The sequence below is a fragment of the Triticum dicoccoides genome, chromosome 2B (assembly GCF_002162155.2).
Source record: "Triticum dicoccoides isolate Atlit2015 ecotype Zavitan chromosome 2B, WEW_v2.0, whole genome shotgun sequence".
Classification (NCBI taxonomy): Eukaryota; Viridiplantae; Streptophyta; class Magnoliopsida; order Poales; family Poaceae; genus Triticum; species Triticum dicoccoides.
This window is the reverse complement of record NC_041383.1, coordinates 503,384,419-503,407,165: the sequence shown is the minus strand read 5'-3', so window position 1 is coordinate 503,407,165 and position 22,747 is coordinate 503,384,419.

Below are 22,747 nucleotides of genomic sequence, written 5' to 3'. Positions count from 1 at the left end.
CTCGTCTAACCGTGTCTGTGGTCGTCATGGCCAATCATGTTTTCTAAAACTGGAGGCCGCTTATAGTCCGGCCGCCAGGGCCGTCGCGTATTCCTCTACGCGTGAAGGGCACTTTATGATTCCGCTAACGGTGATGACGCCACGAGGACCGCGCATCTTGAGTGTAAGGTGCCCATAGTGCGGCAATGCGTTGAAGCGGGTGAAGGCCGTTCTTCCTAGCAATGCATGATAGCTGCTTTGGAAGGGTGCGATAGTGAAGAGCAGCTCTTCGCTTCTGGAGTTGCCTGGGGAGCCGAATGTTACTTCCAGCACGACGGAGCCCCTGGCGCAGGCTGCAACGCCTGGTATCACTCCTTCAAAGGTGGTGTTTCTTTGTTTAATTCTGGATGGGTCTATCCCCATTCTGTGGACAATGTCCTCGTATATTAAATTGAGACCACTGTCGCCGTCCATGAGGACACGGGTGAGATGGTATCCATCGATTATTGGGTCAAGCACCAAGGCCTGTGATCCTCCTCGCCGAATTGTGGTTCGGCCGTCCATGTGATCGAAAGAGATCGGACGATACTTCCAGTAGTGAGACGTGGGTATGACGGGCTCTACATCGTGCGCTTCTATGGGCGCGCGTTCGTGCCCTCTCGTGGATGTGTGAGTCATGTGGATCATGTTTACTGTTTTAACCTCTGGCGGGAATTTTTTCTGTACCCCAGTGTTCGGCTGGTGAGGTTCATCCTCGTCTTCGCTTGGTGTGCCCCTCCCCTTGTGTTTGGCATTTAATTTGCCGGCTTGCTTGAAAACCCAGCACTCTCTATGGGTGTGGTTCGCAGGTTTTTCCGTGGTGCCATGAATTTGGCATAGTCTGTCCAGGACTCTGTTCAGACCGGGCAGTCCGTCTTTAGTGCATTTGAATGGCTTCTTATTCTGATCAGGTTGAGAGCTCCTGAATCCGGTGTTAACCGTCATGTTATCCGGGCTTTCTTCCTTGTTTTAGCGTTTGTTTTTATTACGCCGTGGCTTCCCGTTGCCATCCGTTAGTTCGGATGTGCTGGGGTCGCTGGTGCCTTTACGGGCCAACCAGCTATCCTCACCCGCACAAAAGCGGGTCATAAGGCTTGTTAAGGCTGCCATTGTCCTTGGCTTTTCTTGGCCGAGGTGTCGGGCGAGCCATTCGTCACGGATGCTGTGTTTGAAAGCCGCTAAGGCTTCGGCGTCCGGACAGTCGACAATTTGATTCTTCTTAGTGAGGAATCTATTCCAAAGCTTGCGGGCGGACTCTCCGAGCTGTTGGAGTATGTGACTTAGATCGTCTGCATCCGGAGGCCGGACGTAAGTCCCTTGAAAATTGGCCCTGAAAGCGTCTTCGAGTTCCTCCTGACTCCCAATTGAGTTTTCAGGGAGGCTTTTCAACCAGTGTCGAGCTGGTCCCTTCAACTTGAGGGGAAGGTATTTGATGGCGTGGAGGTCATCCCCACGAGCCATGAGAATATGCAGGATAAAATCCTCGATCCAGACCCCTGGTCTGTCGTGCCGTCGTATGCTTCTATGTTCACAGGTTTAAAGCCTTGTGGGAATTCATGGTCCAGTACTTCTTCGGTGAAGCACAAGGGGTGAGCAGCCCCTCTGTATCTGGACGCATTGTGGCATGTAGTCGGCTGTTGTTGTGTCCGGGGTTGATTCTGAACTAGTATCTGGATTTTATGAGCGTTTGGGTGACCATAGTCCTGCGCTGGGGTGTGTCTTCTAGATCCGTATATGGACCTGGCTGCACCGGTCTTTTTATCCGGATGCTCGCGTGGATCGTGCGTAGTGTCCGCAGCCGCTCTGTTATGGTTGTGAGGCGGTATGTCTGGTTTCTTGGTCGAATTTTCTTTTGGTGGAACAGCCGCGTCGTCGAATTCTGGCAGTAGCTTGCGCTTCCGATAGCTTTTCGTATGGCGGTCGTCGCCATATCTTTCTTTAGTGTTTAGAACCTTATTCCATCTGCGACTTAGCTTTTCCTGTGCGGCCTTGAGTCGTTGCTTCTGCTTTTCTAGACTTCTTGCGGTGGCCATAAGCTTTCTGTGGAGGTTGTCTTGTTCCACTTGTTCGTCCAGGATGATGAATGCATCGTCGTCCGGACTGTCTTCCAGTTCTGGGGCGGCATCCTGAGCTCATCCCTCCGGATCATTGTGATCGCGTATTTGCTCCGAACTTGATTTGGCGTGACCTGACTCGTCCTGCTCTATCGCTGGGTCCATGTGGTCATTATTGCTTTTAGAGTTTGCGGGTATATCAACCCTTCTTGCGCTCTTGTCGCTATTTTTGCCATTGCTGGACTTTGAGCGGCGTCTACGTCGCCTCTTTGGCTTTTGCCCGGGTGTTTTGTCGTCCGGGCTGCCGTCCTTATTGGGCGTATCTACCATGTATATATCGTGTGACAAGGTAGTAGTCCCACGCTCCATGGATTCTGGAGCCTCTCCTGCATCGTCGTCCATACCGTTGATGTCTTCGGAGTCAAGCACGTCGGTTAATTCTTTGATCATGGCAATGAAGTGGGTAGTGGGTGGGCGCCGAATTCCTTCGTCGCCTGCTTCCCACTCGGGCCGGACATAGTTCTGCCCATAGTCTCTTGACAAAGAGAGAGACTTCAAGGAGTTCAACATGTCGCCAAAGGGCAAGTGCTGAAAGATGTCCGCAGCGGTAAACTCCATTACCGGAGCCCAACATGGCTCGGCTGGCTCGAGAGTGAACGGAACAGGACCAACAGCCGGATACGAGTCCGGGGGTCCTGGGTTACAGGCCTCCACAGAGGTGGGACCCGTGTTCGGCTCCATCACCGATATGTGTGCGGCCTGCGGAGCGGGGTCCAGCCCTCCATCCATAGGCAACGTAACATGTCCTGGATTTAGATCCAAGGCTGCTTCGGGGATGATGTCCCGGGCACTGTCCGACAGCAGGTCTAAGCCGTGCTCGTCCTGGCTGTCCGGCGCTCCTGGCGCAGGCTCGAATCCGTTGAAGATCTAGTCTCCGCGGATATCTGCCGTGTAGTTCAAGTTTCCGAACCTGATCTGGTGGCCAGGGGCGAAGCTGTCGATCTGCTCCAACTGGCTAAGCAAATTGGCCCGCGGTGCGAAGCGACCGAACACAAAGATCTGTCCGGGGAGAAACGTCTCACCCTGGACCGTGTTGTTGACGATTGAAGACACCATCAAGCCTCGAAGCGACGACACAGAGGAACTCTCAATGAAAGCACCAATGTCAGTGTCAAAACCGGCGGATCTCGGGTAGGGGGTCCCGATCTGTGCGTCTTAGGCTGATGGTGACAGGAAGCAAGGGACACAATGTTTACCCAGGTTTGGGCCCTCTCGATGGAGGTAAAACCCTACTTCCTGCTTGATTAATATTGAAGATATGTGGAATACAAGAGTAGATCTACCACGAGATTGTAGAGGCTAAACCCTAAGAGCTAGCCTATGATGGTATGATTGTAATTGTGATCGGCCTTCTAAGGACCATGCTCTCCGGTTTATATAGACACTGGAGGGATAGGGTTTACATGGAGTCGGTTACAAGGAAGGAAATATAATATCCGGATCACCAAGCTTGTCTTCCACGCAAAGGAGAGTCCCATCCGGACACGAGCCGAAGTCTTGAGTCTTGTATCTTGACGCTTCTATAGTCCGGATGATGTATATAGTCCGGCTGTCCGGATACCCCCTTATCCAGGACTCCCTCAATGACCATTAAGTTTTCCTCCCCTCCTGTAGAGTTCACGGGAGTATTTTACGAAAAGCAACAAAAGGTTCTGGAGTGGCATAGAAGGGCTTCTAAACGTGCACGTCTTAGATTATCATCAAGTTGCAGCCATGTGCGTCCGCATTTAAGAACGAGGAGTATTTAGTACCTGGATTTGACGGTTCCGTTCAAGTGTGGATGCTGAAAATCAGGCCTTGTGTTACTTGTCCAGGTGTATGGAGTTATTTTTTGTTGCGGTCTCTTTGCATCGTGTGTAGGCTTGTCTGAAAGAGGAGCTTGGGTTTTATGTAAACTTTATCAGAGAACCGTTGTAGTCTTTGCACCGTGTGTAGGCTTGTCTGTTTTTGTGTTCCGTGCAGCCATGAAGGAAGTGTGTGGTTTTGCGGCTTTGTACGGGCCAAAGAACTACAAAATGTTGTGGCACCAAGGTTAAAATATATAAAGTAGTTTTAATTTTTCAGTGGAGAAATGCTCGCTGTACGTGTAACCGTACCTGTGTTGTATGTACGATAGTGCCTCTCGTATGTACCGGTCATGCACACAATGGATGCACATCCATGCCTGTGTTGCAGGTAGAGCAGTGCTTCTCGTATGTACTTGCCATACACACTGAGGAGCTGCAGTTGAGCCTTGCACTGATGGAGATGCATTTGAGCCGCTGCACTGTTTCTGCTCCTTGTTTTGTGGTTATAAAAAACGTCTTGTAAGTTTATTTGGTGAAGTTGTAGAAACAAAGCAAATTTAAGCAGAAGAGATTTTGCTTGTTCAGGTATTTTTATTACTCAGCTGAGAAATTATTATAAGGGTGATAGGTTTGCGGGTAATTTTTTGCAGCCGTTTCTGCTCCTTCTTCCGTGGTTATAAAAAACGGCTTGTAAGTTTATTTGGTGAAGTTGTAGAAACAAAGCAAATTTAAGCAGAAGAGATTTTGCTTGTTTAGATATTTTTATTACTCAGCTAAGAAAATATTAGAAGGGCGATAGGTTTGCGGGTAAATTTTGCAGCCGTTTCTGCTCCTTGTTCTGTGGTTATAAAAAACGGCTTGTAAGTTTATTTGGTGAAGTTGTAGAAACAAAGCAAATTTAAGCAGAAGAGATTTTGCTTGTTTAGGTATTTTTATTACTCAGCTGAGAAAATATCATAAGGGCGATAGGTTTGCGGGTAAATTTTTGCAGCCGTTTCTTTATGAAGCTGGATGGTGTAAGAATACAACCATGCGTCTCTGCTGCGACACAGGAGAGATGAAAAGAGCTCAAAGCATAGATAGCCACCCCAGTGGTCAACCAAACCTGTTTCATGGGGCGTTACGTAGTGCCTCTGGTGACCGCACAACCGAGTTTCTACTTAACAGGCCACACCCAAATGCGTGCTGAGGATTCTAGTCCTGACACCACAGACTCACAACCATGCTTTTGACATTGTCGTGACATCGTGATGTTCGTTGTGTGCTTGACTAACGTGCCTTCCACACCCACTCTACTGTGCGTGTAGCAAAGGAGCAACGCCAGCTGATAAAGTGATTTTCTACTGCTAAAAGTGTGGCCCTTGTTGCTTGAATTCTATTCGTTTGATAGTGGCTCTTTGGTACAGAACCGTGGTTTGCTTTTAAGGACACTGTCTCTCGGATCGGTCATTCATTGTCTCAAAAAGTAAACAGTGAGGATTTGCATCTGAATCCAATTTTGTTATGTTTCTGCAGTAAACCCTCGAATGTGACTCTGCCTAATACTGAAGTATGCCTCTATGGGCTTCTCGTCAGTGCCTCTCCATCTAAATGAGTCGACGGAATCATCCGGGAAACATACACAGGCGAACATGACTATATATAAGAACCCTGTGTGGCATGTAGACCCGTGGCTGTGATCCTAATGACCGAAACACTGAAACACAGGCGAATGTGTTTGCTTTTAGGTTCATGGCGTTTGCTGTGTAAGAACCCTATGTGGCATGTAGACCAGTGCGCGTCCCATCAGTTCACGGCCGTTGTGTGGTACGTGGAAAACCGTGCGCTTGCCATGGTCGTGCCCATGTGACAGGCATGATCGTCTGTGTGTTTGCTGACAAACCATGGTTCACTGAATCATTCGGAACACAAACACAAGCACAAGCGAACATGACTCTATATAATACCACAGGATGCCTTTGTGGATTTGACGCCCATGCCTGTGACCCTTATCACTGAAACACAGAAAGTCACAAACGTACATAGCCGTGTCTGCAGAGAGATGAAGTTTGTTTAGCTAATGAAATGTGCGGCTTGCGCAATAAACGCATGGACGTGACTCTGCCTAATACTAAAGAATGCCTCTACCGGCTTCTCGTCCATGCCTCTCCGTCTAAACTAGTGAACGGAATCATTCGGGAAACAGACACAAGCGAACATGACTCTATATACTACCACACGATGCCTTTGCTGATTTGACCCCCGTGCCAGTGACCCTTATCACTGAAACACAGACAGTCACAAACGTACATAGTCGTGGCTGCAAGCGACTTGAAGCCCCGTCCAGCTAATGAAATGTACGGCATAAGCAAAAGACTGTTTAGCCATAGAGCAAAATACCGTGTTCACTATTGGCAAGGTTACAGATTGAGCGAAAAGGTACAAGCATTGTTTCACCACACCTACGTAAATTCCAAACCGGGAAGTGGCGGCAACATATCACTCCAAGGCTGTTTTCAGCACTTACAAGTGAATGGATCCTTTAAATCCAGGTGCTCAACGCATGCGTGCCTTAGATCCAAGTTCCCGTGGTTGCTACTTGGCGACAACCTAAGGCAAGCATGTTTAGAAGCCTTTTTGTCCCACTGAAGCACGTTTTGTTGCTGCTTGTAGAATTCTTCCGTGAAGTCTCCCTGACGAATAAACTTTATCCTCATAGTCTGCAGCTGTGCTACGTTGAGAATAAAGAATGTCGCAAATTGAATGCTTTTCTCGCATTGAACATAGCTTTCCAGCGTCAGTGTCTTCAAACGGATGTCATGGTGGTGCTTGCAAGGACAGTCGTTCGCAAGACTTTCTTCATTAGAGTCTATTTCCTAAATAAACATGAAGATTTGAAATGGTTAAGCTCCATAAAGAGTGATTCTGTTGGGAGAGCAAGTGAAGGAATAATTATATAACCTCTGTTGTGATAAAAGCTTTTTTCAGTTTTGTCCTAATACTTGTCCATGACTATATAGAGCTTTGTCCATTACATACAAATGTAAGTGACTCTCTTTTTTGTTGTTGAATGGAGTTCTACACCATGCATGGTATGTGTTTACAATTTGTGTGAGAAGCATCACCTTGATATACAAGTTATCCAAGCTTCGGAAGTGTTGCACCAAGGAAAAGACCGTGTGCAGGTCATAATCCATGCTGATATACAACATCTTGACAGAATGAACCATTGTGGATGTGCTGACCGTCGGCAAACACTTCAAGTTGAATAAAATATAATATTAGTAGAGTAAAGGTTGAATTGCATGGAACTTGTTTGTACCAATGAATGGAGATGAAAGTATTGTTGAAAGTCAGTACCTGAATAATTATATGGTCATTTGTGATGCCGGATTCAGAGAAAATATTAGAAAATTTGCCCATGACCTTCAGTTTAGGTGCAGAGGTGATGACTATCCGCAACTTCCTGCAATCACCATCACAAAGCAACCATTGAAGTGACGATGCATCTTCTATAACAATTTTCCCATAGATACCAGAAATGTCGATGGTCATAAGGTTAGGTGAGTTTATTCTGATGTAATGGTGCCTGACTGTCCAAACAAGCAGCTGAGACTCAAGTGTAGGAGAAGTAGAGGTGATGATGCTTTGTAATGAGACGTCCGATACATCAACATCTACTAGCGAGAGTCTCCTCAGCAGTGGTAGTTTAAGTGCCCGTACATAATTCTCTGGTAACTTCCAAAGAGCAAAGGCGATAGTTTGGAGAGAGGTGGAAATCTGAGGGTTTAATGCTGGTGGTGATGGCATGAGCGAAGGGCATGAGAATGGCCCTATGTCCTGTTGTCTCAAGCATGGTGGGAACAGGTAGTAAAACTCGAGCACCTGGAGATTGTTTAGTCTTGGGGATCGAAGCCAGGTGTCGACTGTGGAGTGCCTGCAGTGGAGGTAGGACGCCGAAATGCAGAGGCGGTGAACTGCGCTCTGACGGCTGGAGAGGATGGTCTCTGGAAGGTAGGAATCATCATACGAATTATCTTCACCGACATGTTCTCCTCTAAAAAAAGTTCCAATGAATGTTACGCGGACGAGTTCCTCCGATGTGGCGGGGTACGCGGTGACCAACTCAAAATGTACTTGATCTAGAGGGTTAAAAAGACGTGGGACAAGGATCTCACGGCAGTCGGGATTCAGAGGAGCGGCGCGCCAAACAGGGCGCCAACGACGTGCGAGGATTTGAGTGCGAACGCCTTCCTTAGTGGACACACGGGAGATGATCTCGCCGAGGACACCGTCCGGGAGGTCGCTGATGCGGTCCGGACCAGAATGCTCTTCTTGATTCTCGGATCCAGTAGGCGCACCCTCGCCGCTTCCAGCTGCTACCGCCAAACCATCAGAAGAAGGCGTCGCCGGTGGCGCAAGCCTCGCCCTCTTGGTGCTCGGGGCACCGGAGTGAACTTCCATCTCCGTCTCCATTGCTGGGATCACGCGGCCTGCGAGCGCCGCCTTATGTGGCGTGGGTTTGGACAGTCCAGAAAAGAGGGTATGGCTAGGGTTTCAAGACCCCCTTGGTCTTCCTTAAATAGCCGGAGCCTGGCCTCGGGCGACGAGCCAGACCGGCGTCAGCGGAGGAGACATCCGTCGGACCCTTGGGTTTTCGTAGCGGCGGCACGTGGCATCCACACCCGAATAGTGGCGGCACTAACGTGACTCTGTGTAAAAAAAACATGCCTTAGTGGACTGGACGCCCGTGCCTCTGCTTTTGACCGAGTCCACCGACTCATTCGGAGTACAATCAGAAAACCTTTGAGCGTGACTCTATATAATACCACGCCATGCCTTTGAGGGCTGTATGCCCGTGCTTGTGACCATTGACACTGAAATAGAGATAGCCTCAACGTCGACGCCTTTTATCAAGAAAGAAGCGTGACGCAACTCGATACTGAACCGTGTCTGTATGGACTTCACGTGTGTGCTTTTAAATACACGGAAATACGCTTTAAAAAACAGTGTCTTTCGTATAGGCAATTCCGTGCCTTGCAGAGTAAACGCCCGTGCACCTCCGCCTGGTCGAGTCTCACATGCCAGCATGACTTTATGTAATACAATCGACCATGCGTAATAAACGCATGATTATGACCCTGTCTAATACTAAAGTATGCCTCCATGGGCTTCTCGTCCGTGCCTCTCCGTTTGAATGAGTCGACTGAATCATTCGGAACACAAACACAACCGAACATGACTCTATATAATACCACACGATGCCTTTGTTGATTTGACGCCTGTGCCTGTGAACCTAATGACTGATACACAGAGAGTCACAAACGTACATAACCGTGGTTGCAGGGAGTGCTAGCCCGTGCTTTTGAAAAACGTGCGCCAGTGGTGACATCTAGAATTATTTCCTTGCACTGTGCCACATCCTCATTTTTTTGTGAGATCTTCTCCCCCTCCTCTGTTAAGATCTTGTGTTTTTTGTACGTGCCCAGTGAAGGCCTAACCTAAGTGTCAATCTCATGTCTGGTTTGTGCAGTAAACGCTCGAACGTGACTGTGCCTAATACTGAAGTATGCCTCCATGGGCTTCTCGTCCGTGCCTCTCCGTCTAAACGAGTCGACAGAATCACCCGGAGAACAGACACAAGCGAACATGACTCTATATAATACCACACGATGACTTATCACTGCAGAGATTTCATGTCCGTGCTTTTAAAAATAGCATCTCTAGAACTGGCCAATGCGTTAATGTTCATCTGAACCCATAAACTTGGAATGAACATGACCCAGGAAAGCAAAACACATTTGTTATCAAAGTTACTGACCACATGAGGTAACGCAATACAAAATAAGAAACTTTTAGTGCACTGCTTAATAGCTTCAGATACGAGGATTAGGGTCATAGCTGTCTACTTAGTGCGACGAGACTTCGTTTTTGGTTGCTCGGCGCAAAGTTCCTCGATTTGTTTCTTCATAACGTATGATTCCAGCTTCAGCTTATTGCGCTGAAGTTTGAGCTGCGCCTTCTCATTCATAAGATGTGCAATGGTGGCTCTATTCTCGTCGTCCAACTTCGCGGATGTCTTGATGAAGTCTTCCACAGTATTGAACAGGTTATTCAGCTGGTCAAAGGAGAATGTGTCAGGTTGATGTACCCTCATCAACATTAGGATGAAGCTCACCACAATGATCCATGTTTCACAACTAAATCAAGTAGCCGACATAAAGAACAAATGAATGAAGCCGAAGCAGATTGAACTTACAGATGAGGAACCCTCGCCAGCCGAGATCTCCTGCTGTGACTGGACACGGTGCTCTGGAGTAGTCTCCTTCTCCACAGCAGAGGCTTAGAGTGTCAGTATAGAGAACATCAAGATGACTAGGGTTTTGAGACTCCGTCTGGCTTATTCACGTTTCACTACTAAATCAAGTAGCCGAAGGAAAGGAAAGGCCATTGAAGCCAAAGCAGAGCGAACTTACAGATGAGGAACCCTCGTCGGCTGAGATCTCGTGCTGCGACTCGACACGGCGCTCTAGAGAAGTCTCCTTCTGCACAGAAGTGGTTGATAGTGTCAGGATAGAGAACAGCAAGATGACTAGGGTTTCGACACTCCGTCTGGCTTATTCACGTTTCACAACCAAATCAAGTAGCCGAAGGAAAGGAAAAACGAATGAAGCCGAAGCAGAGTGAACTTACAGATGAGGAACCCTCGCCGGCCGAGATCTCCTGCAGTGTCTGGACACTAGGTTCCGCAGTAGTCTCCTCCTGACTAGCCATGGCAGAGAGTGTCAGGATAGAGATCAGCAAGAGGAATGGATGGCCTGGAGGCGGGCAGAGGGGGGAAGAGTGTGTGGCTAGGGTTTTGAGACTCCGTTCGTCCGCCTTAAATAGCCGGAGCCTGGCCTCGGGCGACGAGCCAGACCGGCATCACCGGAGGGGACGTCCGTCGAACCCTTGGGTTTCCGTGGCGGCGCCACGTGGCGTTCACACCTGAGTAGGTGGAGACGCCCGTCGAAATGTTGGTTTTCCGCAATCAACACACGAACATGGCTCCGCGTTAAACACAAGTATGCCTCCCTCGGCGTCCCGACCGTGCCAGTCCTGGTAATATAGTCAACGGATGCATTTGGAACACAAAGAGACACGAAGGTGACTCTGGATAATTACAGGTCATGCATTTGGGGCTTGACAACTGTGCATGTGACCTGAAACTCTGACACACATAAAGTCGTCTTCATGCGTAAAGGACAGTGACGCTGCTAAACATATAAAGTCGCCTTCGTGCATTTGAGGTAAAATCTTACAACCAAAACAATTGTAACAAGGACAGTCGCTCGATTCTATTAGGTTTCCGTAATAAACGCACAAACACGACTCCGAGTAAGAACAGACTATGCCTCTGTGGGCTTGACATCCATGCCTCTCCTTTTGACCGAGCGCACCGACTCATTCGGAATACAATTAGAGAACCTTTATGCGTGACTCTATAAAATAGCACGCCATGCCTTTGCGGGCTGTATGCCCGTGCTTGTGACCCTGGACACTGAAACACAGATAGCCATGTGCGTCGACGCCTTTATCATGAAAGAAGCATGACGCAACTCGGTACTGAACCATGTTTGTGTGGACTTCACGCCTGTGCTTTTAAATACAATGAAATAAGCTTTAAAAAACAGCATCTCTCATATAGGCAATTCCATGCCTCACAGAGTAAACGCCCGTTGCTGTGCCTAAGACAAAGGTTTAGTTCCGTGGGCTAGATGCCCGTGCATCTCCGTCCAGTCGAGTCTCATATGCGAGCATGACTCTATGTAATACCATCGAACATGCATAATAAACACATGATTGTGACCCTGCCTAATACTAAAGTATGCCTCCATGGGCTTCTCGTCCGTGCCTCTCCGTCTAAACGAGTCGACTGAATCATTCGGAACACAAACACAAGCGAATATGACTCTATATAATACCACACGATGCCTTTGTGGATTTGACGCCTGTGCTTGTGACCCTAATGACTGAAACACAGAGAGTCAGAAACGTACATAACCGTGGCTGCAGAGAGTGCTAGCCCATGCCTTCGTGGGCGCCACGTGCATGCCTGTCTTTCCTACCGAGTACACCGTGCTTTCATCGTCAAACAGATTCTTGTATCGAATGTGTGCTGCAAATAATTAAAGCACTGAGGGGCACGCCCGTGCCTGGTCTGCGTGTGCAACAGTGCATTTCATACCTTTAAAAGAAAAAACAAAAAAAGTAATTAATCTGGACCCCTCCGCTCCCCGTCGTGGCTATTTAAGTCATTTCGTGGATTGACAGGCTGTAGTCCATTTCTCCAGATCCACGCCACATATAGCGGCGCTCAGAGGCAACGCAATCCCAGCAATGGAGACAGAGAGGGAGGTCTACACTGGTGCCCCCAGCACCAAGAGGGCGAGGCTCGCGCCACCGGCGACGCCTTCATCTGGTGGTTTGGCGGTAGCGACTGGAAGCGCCGAGGGTGTGCCTACTGGATCCGAGGATCAAGAAGAGCAGTCTGGTTTGGACCGGATCAGCGACCTCACGGACAGTGTCCTCGGTGAGATCATCTCTCGTCTGTCCACTAAGGAAGGCGTTCGTACTCAAATCATTGCACGTTGGTGGCGCCCTGTTTGGCCCACCGTTCCTTTGAATCTGGACTGTCGTGAGATCCCTATCGCTCGTCTTTTTAAGCCCTTAGAAACAGTTCATGTCGAAATCATCAGTAGGGCCTCTGCCTACAGTGAGGAGCTTGCTCGCATACGATACATCGGAACTTGGCATCAGGGAAAAATAGTTCCTGATGATGGTTTGTCCCTTCCAGAGTCCATCTTCTCCAGCCTTGTGGGCACAGTTCTCTGCCTTTGTATACCAGCATGCTACCTCCAATGCAGACCGTCTACTGTCCACGCCTGGCTTGAGTCCCCCAGATTGAACAATCTCCAGGTGCTTGAGTTTTACTACCTGTTTCCACGATTCGTGAAAAAATCTGCCAAACTATCACACACATGCTCTTCATCTACGCCTTCACTACCGAAGTCCATCTTTCGCTTTTCCTATTCTCTGTGCACTGTCAGCTTCGCGTGTTGCCAAATACTAGACCATTATGTAGAGGTACTTGAACTACCACTGGTCAAGAGAGTTTCGCTTGTTGAGGTTGATATATCAGACTTCTCGTTGCAAAGCATAATTAACTCTAGTTGCCCTACACTCGAGTGCCTGCTGCTTGTTTGCAATAGAGAAAGGCATCGGATCACTATAAATTCCCCTAACCTTGTAAGCATCGGCATCCGTGGTGATATAGGAGAATTCCTCATCGAGGATGCCCCCTTGCTTCAAAGGTTGATCCACGATCTCCAGAGCAATAACATGCAGGTATCCATCGTCTCTGCACCTAAACTGAAGACATTGGGCAAATTCAGGATCTCGCATGGCTCCACAGGTCTTATGGTACTTACATTTCACAATAATTCCAACTGCATTTCCTTAAGGAAGTAGTTTCATGTCACCCAACCTTTTGTTGTAATAATTTTATGTTTTATTTTCTATGTTATGTGAAGGGTTTGGCGACGGTCAGCCTATCTACAATGCAGCAATCTGTCAAAACCTTGTTTTTGGCCATGCCTTATGAAGTGGACATGGTCATTCACTTGCTTAAGTGCCTTCCAAATCTGGAGAACTTGTTTGTTGAGGTGATGATTCTCACGCCCAATGAAAAGCTCTTATCGTACATAGTGCAGCACTCCTTGCATCTCAAAAATCTTGTCTTACATTTTGTATGCAATGGATACACCCTATGCCTAGGCATGTTTTATTATTATTATACATACATCCGTATCTAGGGAAATGTTCGACGAACTGATTGGGGCGGGGGTCATGGAATTTATCGTTCATTTTGTCGTTCAATAGATCTTGAGTATCTTCCAACCTTTATGCGTTTTCAGGGAGGAAACGCTCCTGGTGGTGCAAGAAATTTTTGGCGTCGCAAGCACCGTGCGTTTCTCAAAGAACACATCATTCATTTAAAGGCAGTATCACTGGAAGATTATGAAAAAAAGGGAAGAACACTGAGTTTGTGAGGTTCTTTATTCTGAATGCAACGGAGCTAGACACTATGAGGATTAAGTTTCGCTTTCCCTCAGACTTCACGCAAGAATTTTACGAACAGCAACAGAAGTTGTTCATGTGGGAGAATAAAGCTTCCAAACACACCCGTCTCAAGTTATCAGCACGCTGCAATCATCTGTGCTTGGATTTGAAACATAGGCGTGTTGAATTCCTCGATTTGTCAGATCCGTTCACTTGTGCCTGCTGGGCACAGGGCTGTAGTTAGTTCCTCAAGCTAGTGCAGTTAGATGTTGTTGCACCAATCCGAAGCTGTGTTATGTCTAAACATGGCCAAACAATCCATTCACCTTTTTCACCATTTTGTAAGCTTGTTATAACAATGCTTTTGTGTTATGCACCTGTTGTTCTGATAATTTGATAGTTTTGTTTCATTCTATCGTGATGCTACAAAAACATTCGTGTGCGGTAGTCGTCAAGGGACCAAAAACATTTGGAAGAGAAGAGGCACTGCCTTGCCTGTTCTGCAGGAAGCGTGCGTCTAGTGCATGAGAGCCAGTGCGTCTGCAGTGACCGGACGGCACTGCCTTCTTTCGTGGCAAACTGTACGTGCACATGGCCGTGACTCTGCTTAATCTCAAAACGTGCTCCCAGCGACCTTAGATTGTACGTGCCTTTCGTGTAAACACATGTCCGTGAACGAGTTTATGTCTGAGTACAAACTATCGAGTCACGGAGGCACAGATGTGCGTCTGCATCAGGAGTAAGCAGGACTCTGTAGATTGTAGATTTTATGTGTGTCAGCGATAGTGCGGTGCTTCTGTCTCACATAGGACTGTGCCTTTGACGAGTCAGTGCCAGGTTATCAGAGGCACATAGGACTGTGCCTTTGACAAGTCAGTGTCAGGTTATTAGAGGCATGGTTCCCCATGCCAAAGCGACATATGTGCCTTGCTAAATTACAGTAACCCATGCCTCATTGAACGATGCAAGACGAAATATTGTTGGATGCGCCTCGCTAGTAGCATGTTTCTTTGAAATATAAAATATTCAGGAGATCAATATTTGATGTGCATAGACCGTCACACACCCTCCGAGAGAATGCAAAAAATGAGATACATGCCTTTAGTCAAGTAACCATGTCCAAGCATAAACTTATACTAGACGAGTATCCCTTGCAACGTTTCGGAAGAAGGCAACTGTTAATGATCATTCTTCGAGGATTGCCTTGATCATCAGGAGGTCATCACTTTACCCAAACCCTTGCCCCAAAAGATCACAGATGATGCTTTGCATCTTGCTTCTATTCTCCTTCAGCTTATGCACCTCCTCATTCAGAAAATCCTTGTCCAGCTTAATATCACCCTTGTCGTCCTTAAGATTATGAATGACACTTGTGAGAGACCTCTGAATGCGCTTGACGTCTTTATCAAAGATACCCATCTGCTTCTTCTGCCTGTCAATCTTCATGGTAGTTACATTACTTCTTTCCACAGCTGCAACAAGATTCTCTAGCTTAAGGTTCACTTGTTCAATATCCATTTTAAGCCTGATTATCTCTTCATCCTTTGCTTGCAACATTCCCCAGAGCTTGAGTAGGCACCTCTGCATAATGACAGGACATGGGCGGTCAACCCATTCGACGACTCCACAGTTCACGCCTCTCTGCGAACAAAAAGGAACAAAATAAACAGAGACTATTAATACAGTGCTACACGAGCTCTAGAATATGATAAAGTCCACATATACTTGCTTTATAACCTCATTCAACTAACTATGAACCGTGTTTGTGTAACGTGGCGCGTCAATGGTTAGGTACCCACAACACTAATTATGGTACTTCGCCCACCCTGTCCGCAGAGTTATTTCATAACTGTACTTAGTTTCTTTTAAGCCAGCTTGAATTAATCTGGAGCTACCTCTGCAGTCAAGTTATTTAGAGATTTTTTAAGAATATACTGACCATTAAATAGAAGTCCTATTTGTAAACAAACATGAGAGTGTCTAGATCACTTCTTTTGTTTTCAGTGATGTAAAATAAGTAGTGACCTCTACCCTTTTATGCAAAGTAAAAGGACTACACAATGTTTTCTACAATCAACCGGAAAACACAAGAAGAATTAAGTGTTCTTTGGAAGACTACAAGTCCTATATACAAACAGTTTGATTCAATAAGAAAGTAGATCAGATTTTTGAAAGTGACTAACTTTCACAGCACAGCCGTAGAACCTCCTCCCCGTGTCACTTCCTTCAAAAGCCACACACCTGAGAGGCTTGGTATTGTGGAGAACGCAGTAGAGAGGACGGTCGAGCTCTTTGTCACAGAAATCATGGTCCTGGATGGTATCAGGGTTCTCCTACAAGGACACATGAATGTTTATAGCTCAGATCTTTTGTGTGGAAAACAAACCCCAGTTCAACGCTCCGCATGTAGCAGGAAATCACCTACATAGAAATCAAAATCCAGCTCAAGGGAGTTCAGACCTTCCTTCCTCCCCTCTTGTCCAAAATTTTGTGTCGACATGGCCCGGAGGATGTGAGCAGATGCGATGCCGTAGGAGGCGGCGAATTTGAGAGAGGAGAGAGAGAGAGAGAGAGAGAGAGGGAGAGAGGGGGGTGTGGGGGAAGAGATACAGTGAGAGAGCGAGAGGACTTCGACATGGTCCGGCTCAACCAAATACTCCACCTACTCGCCAGACCCACCAACCACCACCCACCTCCCCTGTCCCCCCTTTTTTTACATTTTTTTGCGCTAGGATGGTAAGGAGCCATTTACTATTGTTAGTACTAGTTTCAGCTTTGGCGAGCGAGTACAAAAAATCACTTCCCTCTCCATAATTACTCCATAAATACATCGTTTTGTTCGTCTTCTCTCCCGAGTCACTTGCTCTTCCGCTACCCATCTTCTCTGGTTCCTTCCGTCTTTCCTGCTTCGTCTTCCCCACTCTATAGTCCACATAGATGGATCTACAATTCGCCCACTTGCTCTGAAATACAGTAAGTTTTTTCCCCTCTGCTTAATACTTACGCATTGCGCACTGTGTTTTTTTAGATGGATTCTTGTTTTATGTTACCCTTTTAATTTTAGTTTTTGTGTTAATATCTTACCTATTTTAAGAGGTTCTATAGGTGAATAATCTTGGAGGGCAACGGTTGATTTTTTCAGTTAGTTTGCTGCAAGCTTGTAGATTTGAGAATGTCTGTGCGTGTTTTTTCATTTTTTTACAGAGACACTAACATCGAGGGATATCATCGTAGCATCATTCGTTCCGCTCTATCTTACTCGTTGAAACAAGCGTGTATCAGTGATATACAGTCCTTTAATTCTTTGTGCCATTAGCGGAGTGTTGAAACAATTTTTTTTAATAATTAATGAACATGAGTCTTATATATTGTTACACCTCGCAGCCAAAGATGGCGTGTGATGTTTGCAGGAACCTCAACTGTCCCGGTGTTGAATCTGATGTAGCGCAATCTTTCTTGATTGTGTCCTTGCCTCATTCTTATGAGTCATGCCTGGTAAGTTATCTTTATTCCGCAGCCAGCAACCACACGTATTCCTTTCGGAGCAAACTATACTGTGCATGCTTGTTTTTATTTTATGGGCCTTGATGTAATGTAATTAGAAGTTCAATTGTTTTGTATAGGTTTAATTAAATGTCATAGATGGTGCCCGTGCCCATGCCTGAAAGCCATGAAATTTCAAGGGAAAAAACACTTTCATGCATTTTTTTTCTGAAAATCAGTAAAATATTTTTTTACCTATGTCTCAGTTTTAGTTTTATGCAGTATGTCCCATGCTACTATCGGAACCAGGTCCTTTCTTTGATCTCTTTATGGAAAGATGAAGCTTTCGAGGATGGTTCTGAAGACGAAGATTTTGACCTTTTTTCGGCACTGCTGAGGAATTGTCTTACAAGATTAAGTTTACAGATTGCAACCACAGGTCTAAGTTTCATGGACCTGGATGGGAAAAGTTGATACGTTACTATGATTTGTTTTATGGTGATATTATAAAATTGGCTTTGCAAGCAGAAGATTTCTTCTTTCCGATTGACTTGATGTTGAGTGAATCTCGAGGAGGTTACAAAGCGTTTCCCAAACCTTCCGTTGGTATGTTCTGATCGCTTATCAATATTTGTTCTGGTTTAACATTTATCTATTATAATTTACTGTGACGTGTCGTTGATATCTATGTGCTTAATCTTTGCGATATAATGTATTAAATCTTTCTTTGTACTCACAATGTAGTTTAAAACTGTAATTTCCCTTTTAAAAGCCAATATTCATTTATTTTAGTTTTAAATGATGTATTCATTGCTTCACACATGGTGGCTAATACATGGTTGTATTTATTTAGCCCTCGAAGGCCTCAGTTTATCAGAAAGGAGCTACATAGACGAGACAGTCTACACCCGGGGCATAAAACTTTCCTATATCGACATGGCTTGCATGATTAAACTAGTCCTAAATGCTAAACGCATCCCTGCCATTATCTTTGTGCACCGTCTATGTTTCACCAACGTTCACACAGACCGTTTGGTACATCGTTGTTTCTTTCTCTAAACCACAATCAACATGCGTCTCTTCGTAATCTAATGCCAGAATAATTTGTTATTGTACAAAAAATCCCAGCTATTGTTACCAAAGATCTTAGGATGAAGCTTGGATTTTTACCTCTCAAGGGCAGCATCAGGCTTGTTCATATTTTCAGCAGCATTGATTTGCCTAGCACCTACTGTATACACAAAGATGGAAGGATGGTGATCACCGGGATTTCTGCTTTTGCAAATGCAGTCAGGCTGACAGTCGATTGCGTTGTACTCATCAGTATCAAGTGGCACACTGTGCGTGGGGAGGACTCGCTCTCACTTGTGATCACCGGTCTTTAGACCACATAAATTTGAACTACTATGGTATTAAGTTAAGTATTGTATGTGTGTTATTTCAAACTATGAGTGCAGTTGAAATACTCATAGTACATACCTAATAGAACTTATCAGTTGAAATTCTTATTCAGACTATGGTACTGAAAGCAGATGCGATCCTAAACGTGGTTGTTGTCGCTGTTGTTGTTGTTCTGGTTGTTGTTGTTGTTGTTGTGGATGTGTCTCTTGGTTCGACATGTTTGTTCAGAGAGGCACTTGAACCTAGTGCAGGTTCAATGCTGTGTTAAAAAGACTCATGGTCATGCCTTTGTGCTTTGATTAACTTAGCTGACTTTGTGCAGTAAGAGAGGCACAACCGTGAAGTTAGTGAAGGCACGGTCATGTAGTATAAGAGGGTACGGTAGCCCCTCCCAGTTGTCATTATTTCAACTGAGTCGTGTCCTCAGATCGACACATTGGTCGAGCAAGCGGTGCGGTCGTGCATCCCATGTCAAAAAGAAGAGCTGTGATCGTGCATCCGTGTTAGGTATAAACGTACCAAACGTGACGCTCCGACAGGCCCAACCATGCCCTGATGGCATTCATGTCCGTGCCTCTTCTTCTGAACGTCTCAACGGAATCATTTCGAACACAAATACAGGATACCATGTCGTGCCTTCCTGGGATCCATGACCGTGCGCAGAATATACCACACCAGCGTCTCTCGAGTAGGCCATTTCGTGCCTCATAGAGTAAACAGTGGGTGTTCACCATGACTTCGAACCAAACTGAATTATTCTGAAACCAAACACAGACGAGCGTGACTCTACATAATACCACACCAAGCCTATGCCTCTCGACTCACTGTGCCTCACAGAGTATGCAGAGTCACACTCGTCCGTGTTTCTGTCAAAACAGTGAACAGTGGGTGCTCACTGTTGAAGCTGACCGGCCGTGCCTCTCCGTCTGAACGAGTCGACACAAGCAATCGAAACCGAAACACGGGCGAGTGTGACTCTCTATAAAACAGTGCCATGCCTTTGTGGGCTGCACGACAGTGCCTGTGACCCGAAATATCACAGAGAGGCACGAATGCCCACGCGTTTATGAGTACAAGTCACGACGCTACCTGGTACAAAAATGTGGCAATACGAACTTTAGGTCCGTGTTTTGCTTGAAAAACGTGGGATCGTGATGTGCGTTCTTTGCTTGAAAAACGTGCCTTCTACATCCATGTGTGAGTGCGCCTAACAACAAAGGAACGAACCCTGACGATGCCTTTGTGGGCTGAACGTCCGTGCCTCTCCGTCTGATCGAGTCGACGGAATTATTCGGAACACAAACACACGGGAGCGTGACTCTATATTATACGGCAGCATGCCTTTTAGCCCCGCACGCCCGTGCCTGTGACCCTTAACACTGCCACAAGTCACGTCCTTGCCTGGTACAGAACCATGGTTGTATTCACTTCACACCCGTGCTTCTAATAAAAGAAGCGCCACACAACTCGGCACGAAGCCGTAGCTTTTAAAAACAAGGAGCTTACGCTTTTAAACACCTCCACTGTCGAACCAGCAACTCACAAGGTAAACTTTTAGCGTTAACATCTAAAACCATTCCGCTTTGTTTCCATAATAAACGTACGAAACGTGACGCTCCGACAGACCCAACCATGCCCTCATGGCATTCATGTCCGTGCCTCTTCTTCTGAACGTCTCAACGGAATCATTTCGAACACAAATATAGGATACCATGCCGTGCCTTCCTGGGATCCATGACCGTGCGCAGAATATACCACACCAGCATCTCTCGAGTAGGCCATTCCGTACCTCATAGAGTAAACAGTGGGTGTTCACCATGACTTCAAACCAAATTGTGCCTTTCTGCGATGAACGTCTGTGCCTCTCCATCTGATCGAGTCAATGGAATTATTCTAAAACCAAGCAAAGACGAGTGTGACTCTACATTATACCACACCATGCCTATGCCTCTCGACTCACTCTGCCTCACAGAGTATGCAGAGTCACACTCATCCGTGTTTCTGTTGAAACAGTGAACAGTGGGTGCTCACTATTGAAGCTGACCGGTCGTGCCTCTCCGTCTGAACGAGTCGACAGAAGCAATCGAAACAGAAACACGGGCGAGTGTGACTATGTATAAAACAGTGCCATGCCTTTGTGGGATGCACGATAGTGCCTGTGACCCGAAATATCGCAGAGAGGCGTGAAAGACCACGCGTTTATGAGTACAAGTCATGATGCTACCTGGTACAAAAACGTGGCAATACAAAATTCAGGTCCGTGTTTTGCTTGAAAAACGTGGGATCCTGATGTGCGTTCTTTGCTTGAAAAACGTGCCTTCTACATCCACGCATCTGTGCACCTAACAACAAAGGAACGAACTCTGACGGTGCCTTTGTGGGCTGAACGGTCGTGCCTCTCCATCTGATCGAGTCGACGGAATTATTCGGAACACAAACACACGGGAGCATGACTCTATAGTATACGGCAGCATGCCTTTTAGCGCTGCACGCCCGTGCCTGTGACCCTTAAGACTGCCACAAGTCATGTCGCTGCCTGGTACAGAACCGTGGCTGTATTCACTTCATGCCCGTGCTTCTAATAAAAGAAGCGCCACGCAACTCAGCACCAAGCCGTGGCTTTTAAAAACAAGGAGCTTACGCTTTTAAACACCTCGACTGTCGAACCGGACACTCGCAAAGTAAACTTTTAGTGCTAACATCTAAACCCATTCCGCTTTGTTTCCATTATAAACGTACGAAACGTGATGCTCCGACAGACCCAACCATGCCCTCATGGCATTCATGTCCGCGCCTCTTCTTCTGAACGTCTCAACGGAATCATTTCGAACACAAATACAGGATATCATGTCGTTCCTCCCTGGGACCCATGACCGTGCGCAGAATATACCACAGCAGCATCTCTCAAATAGGCCATTCCGTGCCTCACAGAGTAAATAGTGGGTGTTCACCATGACTATGAACCAAACTGTGCCTTTCTGCGATTAACGCCCGTGCCTCTCCATCTGATCGAGAGTCGACGGAATATTCTGAAACCAAACACAGACGAGCGTGACTCTACATAATACCACACCAAGCCTATGCCTCTCGACTCACTCGCCTGTGTTTCTGTCGAAACAGTGAACAGTGGGTGCTCACTGTTGAAGCTGAACGGCCGTGCCTCTCCTTCTGAACGAGTCAACAGAACAATCGAAACCGAAACACGGGCGAGTGTGACTCTGTATAAAACAGTGCCATGCCTTTGTGGGCCGCACGACAGTGCATGTGACCCGAAATATCGCAGAGAGGCGCGAAAGTCCATGCGTTTATGAGTACAAGTGCGTCAATCAAATGGAGGCATGGAGTCCGACTTGTTGCCACTGTCCGATGTCACTGTTCTCGCAGCGACATCACAAAAAAATACTATTTTTTCTGATAAATGGTGTTTTGCAACACCTGTGTCCTCCAAACCGTCTTTCCAGTTCCACCGCACCCGTCGCTCCTATATGGAGTCCGATGCATCTCGTACCAAGAGGGAAAGGCTCGTGCCACCGACGACGCATTCTGCTGGGTGTTTGGCGGTATCGGCGGGGACCGGGGAGGGTCCGCCCACCGGATCCGAGGAGCACGGGAAAAAACTCGTCCCGACTGCATCAACGATCTCCTGGACGTCATCCTAGGTGAGATCATCTCTCGTCTCCCCATCAGGGATAGCACCCGTACTCGCATCCCCGCTCGTCGATGGCATCCTTTATGGCCCACCGCTCCTCTGAATCTCGACTGCCATAAGATCCCTGCCGCTCGTCTTTTTAAGCCTCTAGAAACAGTTCATATCGAGAAAATCTCCATGGCGCCTCCTACCTGGGAGCTTGCCTGCTAAAGGCA